The 9130-nt window shown below is 53.0% G+C and overlaps 1 long non-coding RNA gene across 1 annotated transcript; it reads left to right on the top strand.

The window, feature by feature from the left end:
• The first annotated feature begins 7112 nt into the window (after positions 1–7112).
• Positions 7113–7944, top strand: LOC123133688 (uncharacterized). The gene is made up of 3 exons (XR_006465351.1): positions 7113–7172; positions 7700–7814; positions 7889–7944. It is a non-coding gene; the product is annotated as an uncharacterized lncRNA (long non-coding RNA).
• The last annotated feature ends 1186 nt before the right edge of the window (positions 7945–9130 follow it).

The following is a 9130-nucleotide window of genomic DNA, read 5'->3' as shown; positions in this document are numbered from 1 at the left end:
CGGCCAGCCTAAGTGTTCCAGAGCAGTAGCAAGCTACCATGGCTCAGCGGTAACACTAGGAGACATATCCCGGTAAGAGAGGCTACTAAAGATAAACAACTAGATAGTCAGATCCCACACATACCAAGCATTTCAATAACATACACACAATATGCTCGATATGTGCAAATACAACATGGCATCACAACATGACTCTACGATACAAGTACTTTATTTAAGGCTCAGAGAGCCATACATAACATACACATAGGTACGGGTCACACGACCCAGCATTCAAGTCATACAGTCATACAAACCAGCAGCGGAAGTAACTTGTCTGAGTACAGACAACTAGTAAAATAAAAGAGGCTTGGAAAGCCTAGCTATACTACGTGGTCCTTTACAAGCTCAGGATCACCACCTGGGCCTTAGCCTACTCATTGATGTCAACGTCTACGAAGAACCCATCAGAAGGGGTTGCAGCGTCTTCTGTAAAAATGTAAATTATAGCAACATGAGTACAAAGGTACTCAGCAAGACTTACATCAGATCCTACATACATGCACATTATCAAGAAGGGTTGGTGGAGTTGTTGCAGCAAGCCAGCTTTGACTCTTGGCTAGGCTATCCTACGAGACTCCAACTTGAAATGGTTTTGCGCACACGAGTCCACTACTCACCACTTCAATACACTACCGAGGATCCACCTCCGTCTTCCTACGGAAGAGCCATCCTCGGCACTCACACTTATCTTGAGGCTTTTAGTAGTTTCCATTTACTTGTCTATGAACTATATAGGCAACCAAGTAGTCCTTTACTGCGGACGCGGCTATTCGAATAGATCATGTTAACCCTGCAGGGGTGTACTTCTTCATACATGTTTCCACCACTTAGCGTCTGCACACGACATGTGCTCGGCAGACTTCAAGCGAAAGCCGACGTGGGTGTAGACCACGACCTACCTAAACACCTAAGTCTCTAGTCCAAGTTTATCGCCTATTCAGGTTCCATCCATGAGGAGACCCGGCCGAGGTTTCGCTCACAGCCCCAAACGATGTGAACAGGGTTCTGTGACACCAAACGGGTGCCTGGTTTACCCGGCCACGTACCTACCGCATCACAGCCCACCCCTACGGTCAGCGCTGTCCACGGCCTCCAGTAGGCTACAAACACCAGAAACTACTTGCAACTCCTGGACAGAGGACTAGGGTGAATAAGAAGTCGAGCGGGGTCATATTTCAGGGCCCAATGCATGGTAGTAGCTGTATCTTAAATCACACATACAGATCTCAGTGCTTAAGGTCGGCTTCAATGAAACAACCCACCATGTACTCCTACATGGCCTTTCATCGATACCTTTACCAAATCGTGTTCACGACACCACTCTCATTACCGACATAATCATTTCACTCTAGCCCATCACCCAGATGAACCATACCTGACACGACTCTAAGCATAGCAGGCATAGCAAGGTAGGGACAACACATACATATGGCTCAATCAACTCCTACACATGCTAGTGGGTTTCATCTAGTTACTGTGGCAATGACAGGTCATGCAGAGGAAGTGGGTTCAACTACCGTAGCACACAGCAGTTTGAAACGCGTTGTCCTAATGCAGTAAAAGAGAGCAGGAGCGAGAACATGGGATTGTATCGATATGATCAAATGGTTGGTTGCTTGCCTGATGGTTCGATGCACTGATACGGTTCTTCGTTAGGGTAATCACGGTACTCCTCGGAGGCAGATCCTGCCGCAAAGAACACCGATACACAACCATCACCAAACAATGTGCAACAATATGATGCATGCATGAAACATAGCAATATGAGTGTGTTGGGCTAATGCAACTAAGACCAAAAGGGTTTGAAACAATTTGAATCAAGGATTCAAATTTCAAACTCAAACATGGCCCTTTAAAGTGTTTTCTCCTTGTTCTGCATTAAACATCAAGTTAACTTGTTTAATCATGCATGAAAATAGTACAGATGGATAGATTGAATTTTTCTGATCATTTTTCATATATAATTTGTCTGATTTGGAGTTACAGGTTAAAAGTTATGAATTTTTGAAGTTTAAACTATATTCTGGAATTTCCTATATTAGATTAAATCCAGAAAATCAATTTCTGCGTCAGCCTGACGTTAGTGTGACGTCAGCAGGTCAACGGGACACGTCCGGGTCAAACCTGACAGTGGGTCCCGCGTGTCAGTGTGATTAATTAAACTAAAATTAATTTAAACTAATCCTAATTAGTTAACAGGGCTGGCCCCACCTGTCATTGACTCAGGAGAGTCAACCAGGGCCCACCCGTGGTCAAACCCGGGTCGGCTGCACCGGCGTTTAGCCGCCGGCGAGCCCGACGCAGCGGCGGAAGTGGTTTTTGCCGTTCCGGCAACCAAACGAGCCGCGGAGGCCACCGGAGAGGAGCTGAGGACGAACCGCAGCTCTTGGTGGAGTCCGTTGGGGTCGGGGTGGCCGGAGTTGGCGCCGGCGACGACTTTGGCGGCCACCGGAGTTCGGCCGAAGTCGAACTTGTCGCTAGGGGGGGTCGGTGAGGTGCGGGGAGTAGCTAGTTAGGTGCTACGTGACGCGGTGAGTATGATGGACACCGTGGAGTGGTCGGAGGGTGACCGGGAGCACGTCAGCGACGAGCTCCACGGTGGTGGGTGCGGTTGAGCTCCGGGAGGTCGCTACACGGCTCGGGAACGAGAGAGGGAGGGTAGGAGGGGTAGCTAGGCTCACAGCGCACCTGTAGAGACCACCGGCGGGGTCGGGGACGAGCTGAGGCGGCGACGGTGTTGAAGGGTATCTCCGGCGACGGCGGTTCGGGCGAGGTCGTTGCGGTGGACTCGGGCGTTGCGAGCGCTCGGGGCTCAGCTTGCTCGATGAAGTGGACAGCGGCGGAGCTCCTGGACACGACGAGAGGACGCACGGGTGGCGGGGAGCGCGGCTACGACGTAGGCACGGCGGCGGTAGCGTCGGCCATGGCTGGGGGGCGTGAGTGGGAGGAGCTGGAGAGGAGAGGGGGTGTCTGGAGGGTTCGGGGAAGAGAGGGGGAGCGATCCACGACTCACCGGGCGAGGGGAGCGGCGAGGCGGCGAGTAGGTGCGTGGCGCGCGCTGCGGTCGCCGTCGGGCACCTGACTGCCTGCCTGGCCGGCAAGCAGCTCGCTGGAGCGGCGCTGGGCTGGGCCGGCAGGTGGGCCGGGTGTTGGGCGCCAGGTAAGTTTTTCTAATTTTTCCTGTTTTCTATTTTTTTAATACTTCTGCAACTTTGTTGATTTATTAAAAATACTTAGGGAACTCCTAAAATCACCAAACTACTCCTGGTCCATAGTTGGATTATTTCCAACATGAAACATTTTAGTTTGGAGATATTTGGGCATCTGAATATTTTATATAATTTTAAATGCCCAAATTCAAATATCTATGATTTAATTCAAAGACCCTAGGATGACCTAGGAAAATGTGCATTACTTTTGTCAGGGGTTCTGAACCAGGACAAAAATGATGGGCATTTTAGAAGGGCATTTCAGGTTCATTGAAAAAGTTTTTAGTAAACCCCAGTTGGTTTCAGAGGGGGCTGGGGGTTCTGTCATCCCCATTTCAGGTTTCTGATGAAAGAATAAACATGATGCAACACTCTAATGCATGACTAGCTAGGGTGTGATAGTGGGCGCGGGCGCGGTAGGGGACGTGGTGATCAGGGTGGTCGTGTTCATCTGCCGCCCATGTCCTACAACCTGTACATGGGTTTCTTCGCACCCTACGGCATGGCGCTGCCAAACCCGCGCCCCGGTTGGGTTCCTCCCAACAGCGCCGATGTGCTCGGCCCACGCCCTGGGTCGCATGCCCAGGCGTACCAGATGCACGCGCCGCCACCGCCCCAGCCTCCTTCATGGGATCACCTCGCCATGCTCCAGGCCGCCTACAGCGCACAAGGCTACCCTACCAGCAGCTCTGCTCCTCATGAGTGGTGTCGTGGTTCTAAGCCTGACAGTAGAGTGGAGGGTAGGTATGGAGAGGCAAGGTCCTAGCTATGGAGAGGTTGTAAGCACGGAGGATGTACGAGTTCAGGCCCTTCTCGGAAGAAGTAACAGCCCTACGTCTCGGAGCCCGGAGGCGGTCGAGTGGATTATGAATGTATGGATTACAAGGTGCCGAACCCCTCTGCCTGTGGAGGGGGGTGGCTTATATAGAGTGCGCCAGGACCCCAGCCAGCCCACGCAGGAGAGGGTTTAAGGTGAGTTAAGTCTGGGGCGTTACTGGTAACGCCCCACATAAAGTGCCTTTACTATCATAAAGTCTACTTAATTACAGACCGTTGCGGTGCAGAGTGCCTCTTGACCTCCTGGTGGTCGAGTGAGTCTTCGTGGTCGAGTCCTTCAGGCCAGTCGAGTGTGTCCTCGTTGGTCGAGTGAGTCCTCGTTGGTCGACTGGAAGGCGACCTCTTCTAGGGATGTCCTAGGGTAAGTTACTTGGGACAGGTCCGTGACCCTACCCTAGGTACATAACCCCATCATTAGCCCCCGAATGGATTGAGGCTTTGAGTGAAGAAGGAGTTGATGTCGTTTCCGATTAACCTTTGCGCTCTAGTTGTGCGCTGTTCTGGATCAAAGAATCTCTTCGTTGACAGGGAGCAATTCGTCTTCGGTCGACTCGATCCATTCTATTTTTGCGTCGAGTGATCTTTCGAGCTTCGTCGATCTCCGAGCGACGGATCGCCGGAATCACCGCGTCTGACAGACTGATTTGTTGTTCGCGGATTCTGCGGGGTGCGAAATTTGGGGGCGCGCGCGAAGCGGGGCAGACCGCGGCGTTCGGATGGGACGGGGCGTAGACGCCTCGATCTCCACGCCGCCCTTTTCGCCACGTATCCAGTCCTCATAACTGCTCACAGATATGATTAGATCGACCGGGTCCACACGTCAGCCACTCGGAAGGGACCTTATAAATGTGCCCGGCGAGGATCTCTGTGCTGCGCCTCAGCATTCTCCCTCTCTCCCTCTGCTCCCTTCCTCCCTGCTCAGCGTGCCCGCTCTCGCCTCCGCACCGCTTCCCTTCGTGCATCTCACCGGCGACCATGGCCAAGGAGAAGACGGCGGCGCTGGAGCGTGCCAAGAAGGCGTCGGCATCGGAGAAGGCGAAGGGGAGATCCACCAGCCGCAGAGGATCCTCGTCCAGATCCCGCCTGCCGAAAGGCTGGGTCCAAGGCGACTGGATCCAGTCGACCATCACGGAGAAGGACCTCCTCGACATGGCCAACGAGGGCTTGATCCCTCACGGAGCTGCGAGGTTGCCGGGGAAGGAGTGGCAGCCACAGCCAGAAGAGGGTGAGTGTGTGCTTCTGGCCACTCATGTCGATCGGGGGTTTTCCTTGCCATCAAGCATTTTCTTCCGTGGTTTCTTGAATTTCTTTGGAGCGCAGCTCCATCACTTTACTCCAAACTCCATTGCCTATCTCGCTGCATTCGTGTCCATGTGTGAGGGTTTCTTGGGCTGTCGACCGCACTGGGGCTTGTTCAAACGTATCTTCACGTGTCGCTCTCAGACCGTGAAGAAGGCGAGCCCAGGTGACGAGAAGACCCGAGTCGTCCAAATGTGTGGGGGCTTGGGAATTCAGGTGAGGAATAATAGCACCTTCCCGCCCATGTCCTTCCCCGAGTCCGTCAGAGGCTGGTAGTCGACTTGGTTCTACTGCCAGGTCCAGTCGACGCCAGGACAGTCGAGTGGACTCCCTCTGTTTACCATGGACCGAGTGAACAAGCCCTCCCCTCTGAAGCTGATTCCGGAGGAGAAAGCCGACGTGAAGATGTTGATGGAGCGCGTGGTGCAGCTGGTTCGGGACGGTGTGACAGGTATGGACCTCCTGGAGGTTTTCCCCAAGCGTCGCATTCAGCCTCTCCAGTTCAGGAGCCACTGCATGTGGTTGTACTGTGGGCCCGAAGACGAGACTAGAGTCCATCCAGAAGAAGTCGACGATGTCACTCTGGAAAGATGGATGGCAGCCGTTACCGGAAACAGGGACAACCCGCGCGGAGCCAGAAGGATTCCTCCACTCGACCACAACAGCATCCCAAACAAGGTACACTTGCTCTGCTTTCCATTGTGTCCTTGTCGTATTCATTTCTGCTAACCCTGTCGACTGGTCGACTGATCCTTGTTTGGGCGACTGCTAGGCCTTCACCGAGCTGTACTCGATGCCCAATGGGGCACAAGCTTCGACTGAGGAAGGCGAGGCGAGCGGGGGCGAGGCGAGCGGGGGCGAGGCGAGCGGGGGCGAGAGCCAGGAAGAGGAGGAATGGGACTCGGATGTTGCAGGGGATGATGACGACGATGATGATGATGAAGGTGATGAAGATGACATCGAGGATGAGGAAGAAGAGGAAGAGGAGGTCGTTCCACCGCGCTCAGAAAGGCGGTCGAAGCTTGTCCACGACCCTTCGACCGAACGTGGTAAGGGGGTTGCGACCGCCACCCAGTCGACCAAGCGCCCCCGTACCACCTCTCCGGCGCCGACTGAAAAGGCGCCGAAGCAGCCCAGGGCGGCCTCATCGAAGCCGACCAAGCTCCTGCCGAAGATGAAGGTGTCCATCCCCACCATTTCAGGGTAATTGTGTTGCTCATATTTTCTTATTCTTGTGCGAACTTTATCTTTGATCGACGCTGAGGTTAGTCGACTGATCCCTTGGAGTTGTAGTGCTGCTACCTCTGAGACTTCGGCCCGGGCCGATGACCACGAGATGGAGGATGCGGCAACTTCGAACCTAGGTACTGTATTCTTAACCCCGTTTTTAGTCGATTAACTCGCGACTTCCGATCCTGATTCTTCTTCGCAGTTCCGCCCCATACTGTTATCGATCTTCCTGACGACGACGAGGATGAAGAACTGCTGGCACGCAGGAAGAGTCGGAAAACGCCCGCTAGTAAGGTGCCTCAGGATGCGACGGCGCCTGAGACTCTGACTGTGGAGGAAGGGAACACCACTCGACACACGGTGTCCTTCGCGAGTCCACTGACGAGTGCTCAGCCGCCCTCCCTCTTCACGACTCACCACGTCCCAGAGGACCAAGCTGGCGCAGCGAAGGAGGCAATACGCCAGGCGGGACTCATGATGGAGCAGCTGAAGACCATCCGGGATGCGAGCCAGGCAGCTTATGACGCCAGCTCTGCCCTCCAAAGCAATGTCCAGGTCAGTCGACTGCTGCTTGCTCTGTTGGATATGCTACCAAAAACTTTTCTTTTCCGGGATTTATATTAGTCACCCACTGGGTGTGTCGAATAAACTCCGTGTCAGCGGGGGCACGCTGAGTGCACCCGCTGGGTGTAGTCCCCAAGGCTAAGGTCGACTGCTGGCAGTCGGCCTTAGGCTTTATGATGTCAATCTTTTTGTCAGTCGACTGGTCGACTGGATTTCGCAAACCGGTGGGGGCACGCTGAGTGCACCCACTGGGTGTAGTCCCCGAGACTGTGGTCGACTGCTTGCAGTTGATCACAGTCTTAGAGAATGCGTCTCGCACACTGTTTTTTTTTTTAGGTCGACTGGTCGACTTTGTCTTCAACAGGATTAGTGGGGGCACGCTGAGTGCACCCACTGGGTGTAGTCCCCGAGACTACGGTCGAATGCTTGTGTTCGGCTGTAGTCTTAGAAACGTGTGTTTTTCCCTTTTCACTCGGAAGTGAATTATTTTTGACATTCAGTCGATTGGTTCTTCGCAGAACTCTTGTGATCTTGTGACTCGCTACTCAGAACTGGAACAGAAGCATACTCAAGTCGAGCTGAGCTTGAAGCTGGTTCAGGAGAAGCTGACAAAGGCAAAGGAGGAGACTGAAGGTATGTTTGGTGAGACCTTGACGACTGCTTTTCCTCTTGCTTGTTTCAACATCTGATCTTGCTGTGTCTTGCAGGTAAGGTAAGGGAGGCCCAGCAGAAGAAAGACCTTGAGCTAGCTGAGAAGATCAAGCTTGCTGACGAGAAGTTAGCTTCAGTCACCAAGCTCGAACAAGACAATACCAACCTGAAAACTGCTCTTGGGATTGCCAACAAAGAAGTCAGTCGACTGAGGACTGACAAAGCTGCCTTGACCGACCAAGTCAGCAAATTGACTGAGAAGAAGACTGAACTGGGGGCCTTCCTGAGTGGCTTTGCCAAGAAGCTGTTTCTTATGCTCGAAGGTAAACCTCCATGTTTGGCAAATATTTCCAACTGTGGCTTCTTCCATTCGACTATCCCCTTGACTTAGTGATCACCCTTGCAGAATTTTGTCAAAACTTTGAAGAAGAAACCAGCCGACTGGAGCCAAACCTTGACCCTGTCAATTCTCCGGTGAATGACGAGGTTGCCATGGATATTTTCCGACTGGAGTCTCGCGTTGCAGCTGTCGTGGATTATCTCGCAAGGCTGAAGGCCGCCACATCTCGCATCGACTCGACGCTCTGGCCTGAGGAGACACTTCAGAATGACCTTGAGTCACTAATGGCCCGCTTGAACACGATCCCTGGTCGAGTGCAGGAATGGAAGAAGTCCTCGGCTCGGTGTGGTGCAGATGTCGCTCTGTGTCTGGCCCGAGTCCACTGCAAAGATGCACGAGAGGAGAAGCTGGCGGCTCTTCGGGTGGCCAATACCAAGAAGCACGACTTCAGGTCCTTTATGGAGACTTTCCTTGCAGCTGCCACTCGGATCGCCGACGGAATTGACCTTGATGAATTTGTTGCACCTTCCAGCCCTCCACAGGAGGGGTAAAAAACTTCTTCTGGCTCGACTCTTTTAAATTTGCCTCGGTATGCCGAGTGGAATTGTATCCGACAAACTTTAACAGGCTTGACGCCTGAGCACTTTCAGTTCCTTTAGACATCGATTCCCCCGAGTGAGAAGATTGCTCTTCACTCGGTAGGATTTTTATAACTTAGGCGAGCACGAGGCCGCAGCTAAGCCTCCGAGTGGAAGGCTGGCTTACCACTCGGTAGGATTTTGATAAACTTAGGCGAGTGCTTGGACTGCAGCTAAGCCCCCGAGTGGAAGGCTTGCTTACCACTCGGTAGGATTTTTATAACTTAGGCGAGCACGAGGCTGCAGCTAAGCCTCCGAGTGGAAGGCTGGTTTACCACTCGGTAGGATTTTGATAAACTTAGGCGAGTGCTTGGACTGCA

This window comes from Triticum aestivum, chromosome 6B (genome assembly GCF_018294505.1).
Source record: "Triticum aestivum cultivar Chinese Spring chromosome 6B, IWGSC CS RefSeq v2.1, whole genome shotgun sequence".
In the NCBI taxonomy this organism is placed as follows: domain Eukaryota; kingdom Viridiplantae; phylum Streptophyta; class Magnoliopsida; order Poales; family Poaceae; genus Triticum; species Triticum aestivum.
The sequence above is the reverse complement of the archived record's forward strand: the minus strand, read 5'-3'. Positions and strand labels throughout refer to the sequence as shown.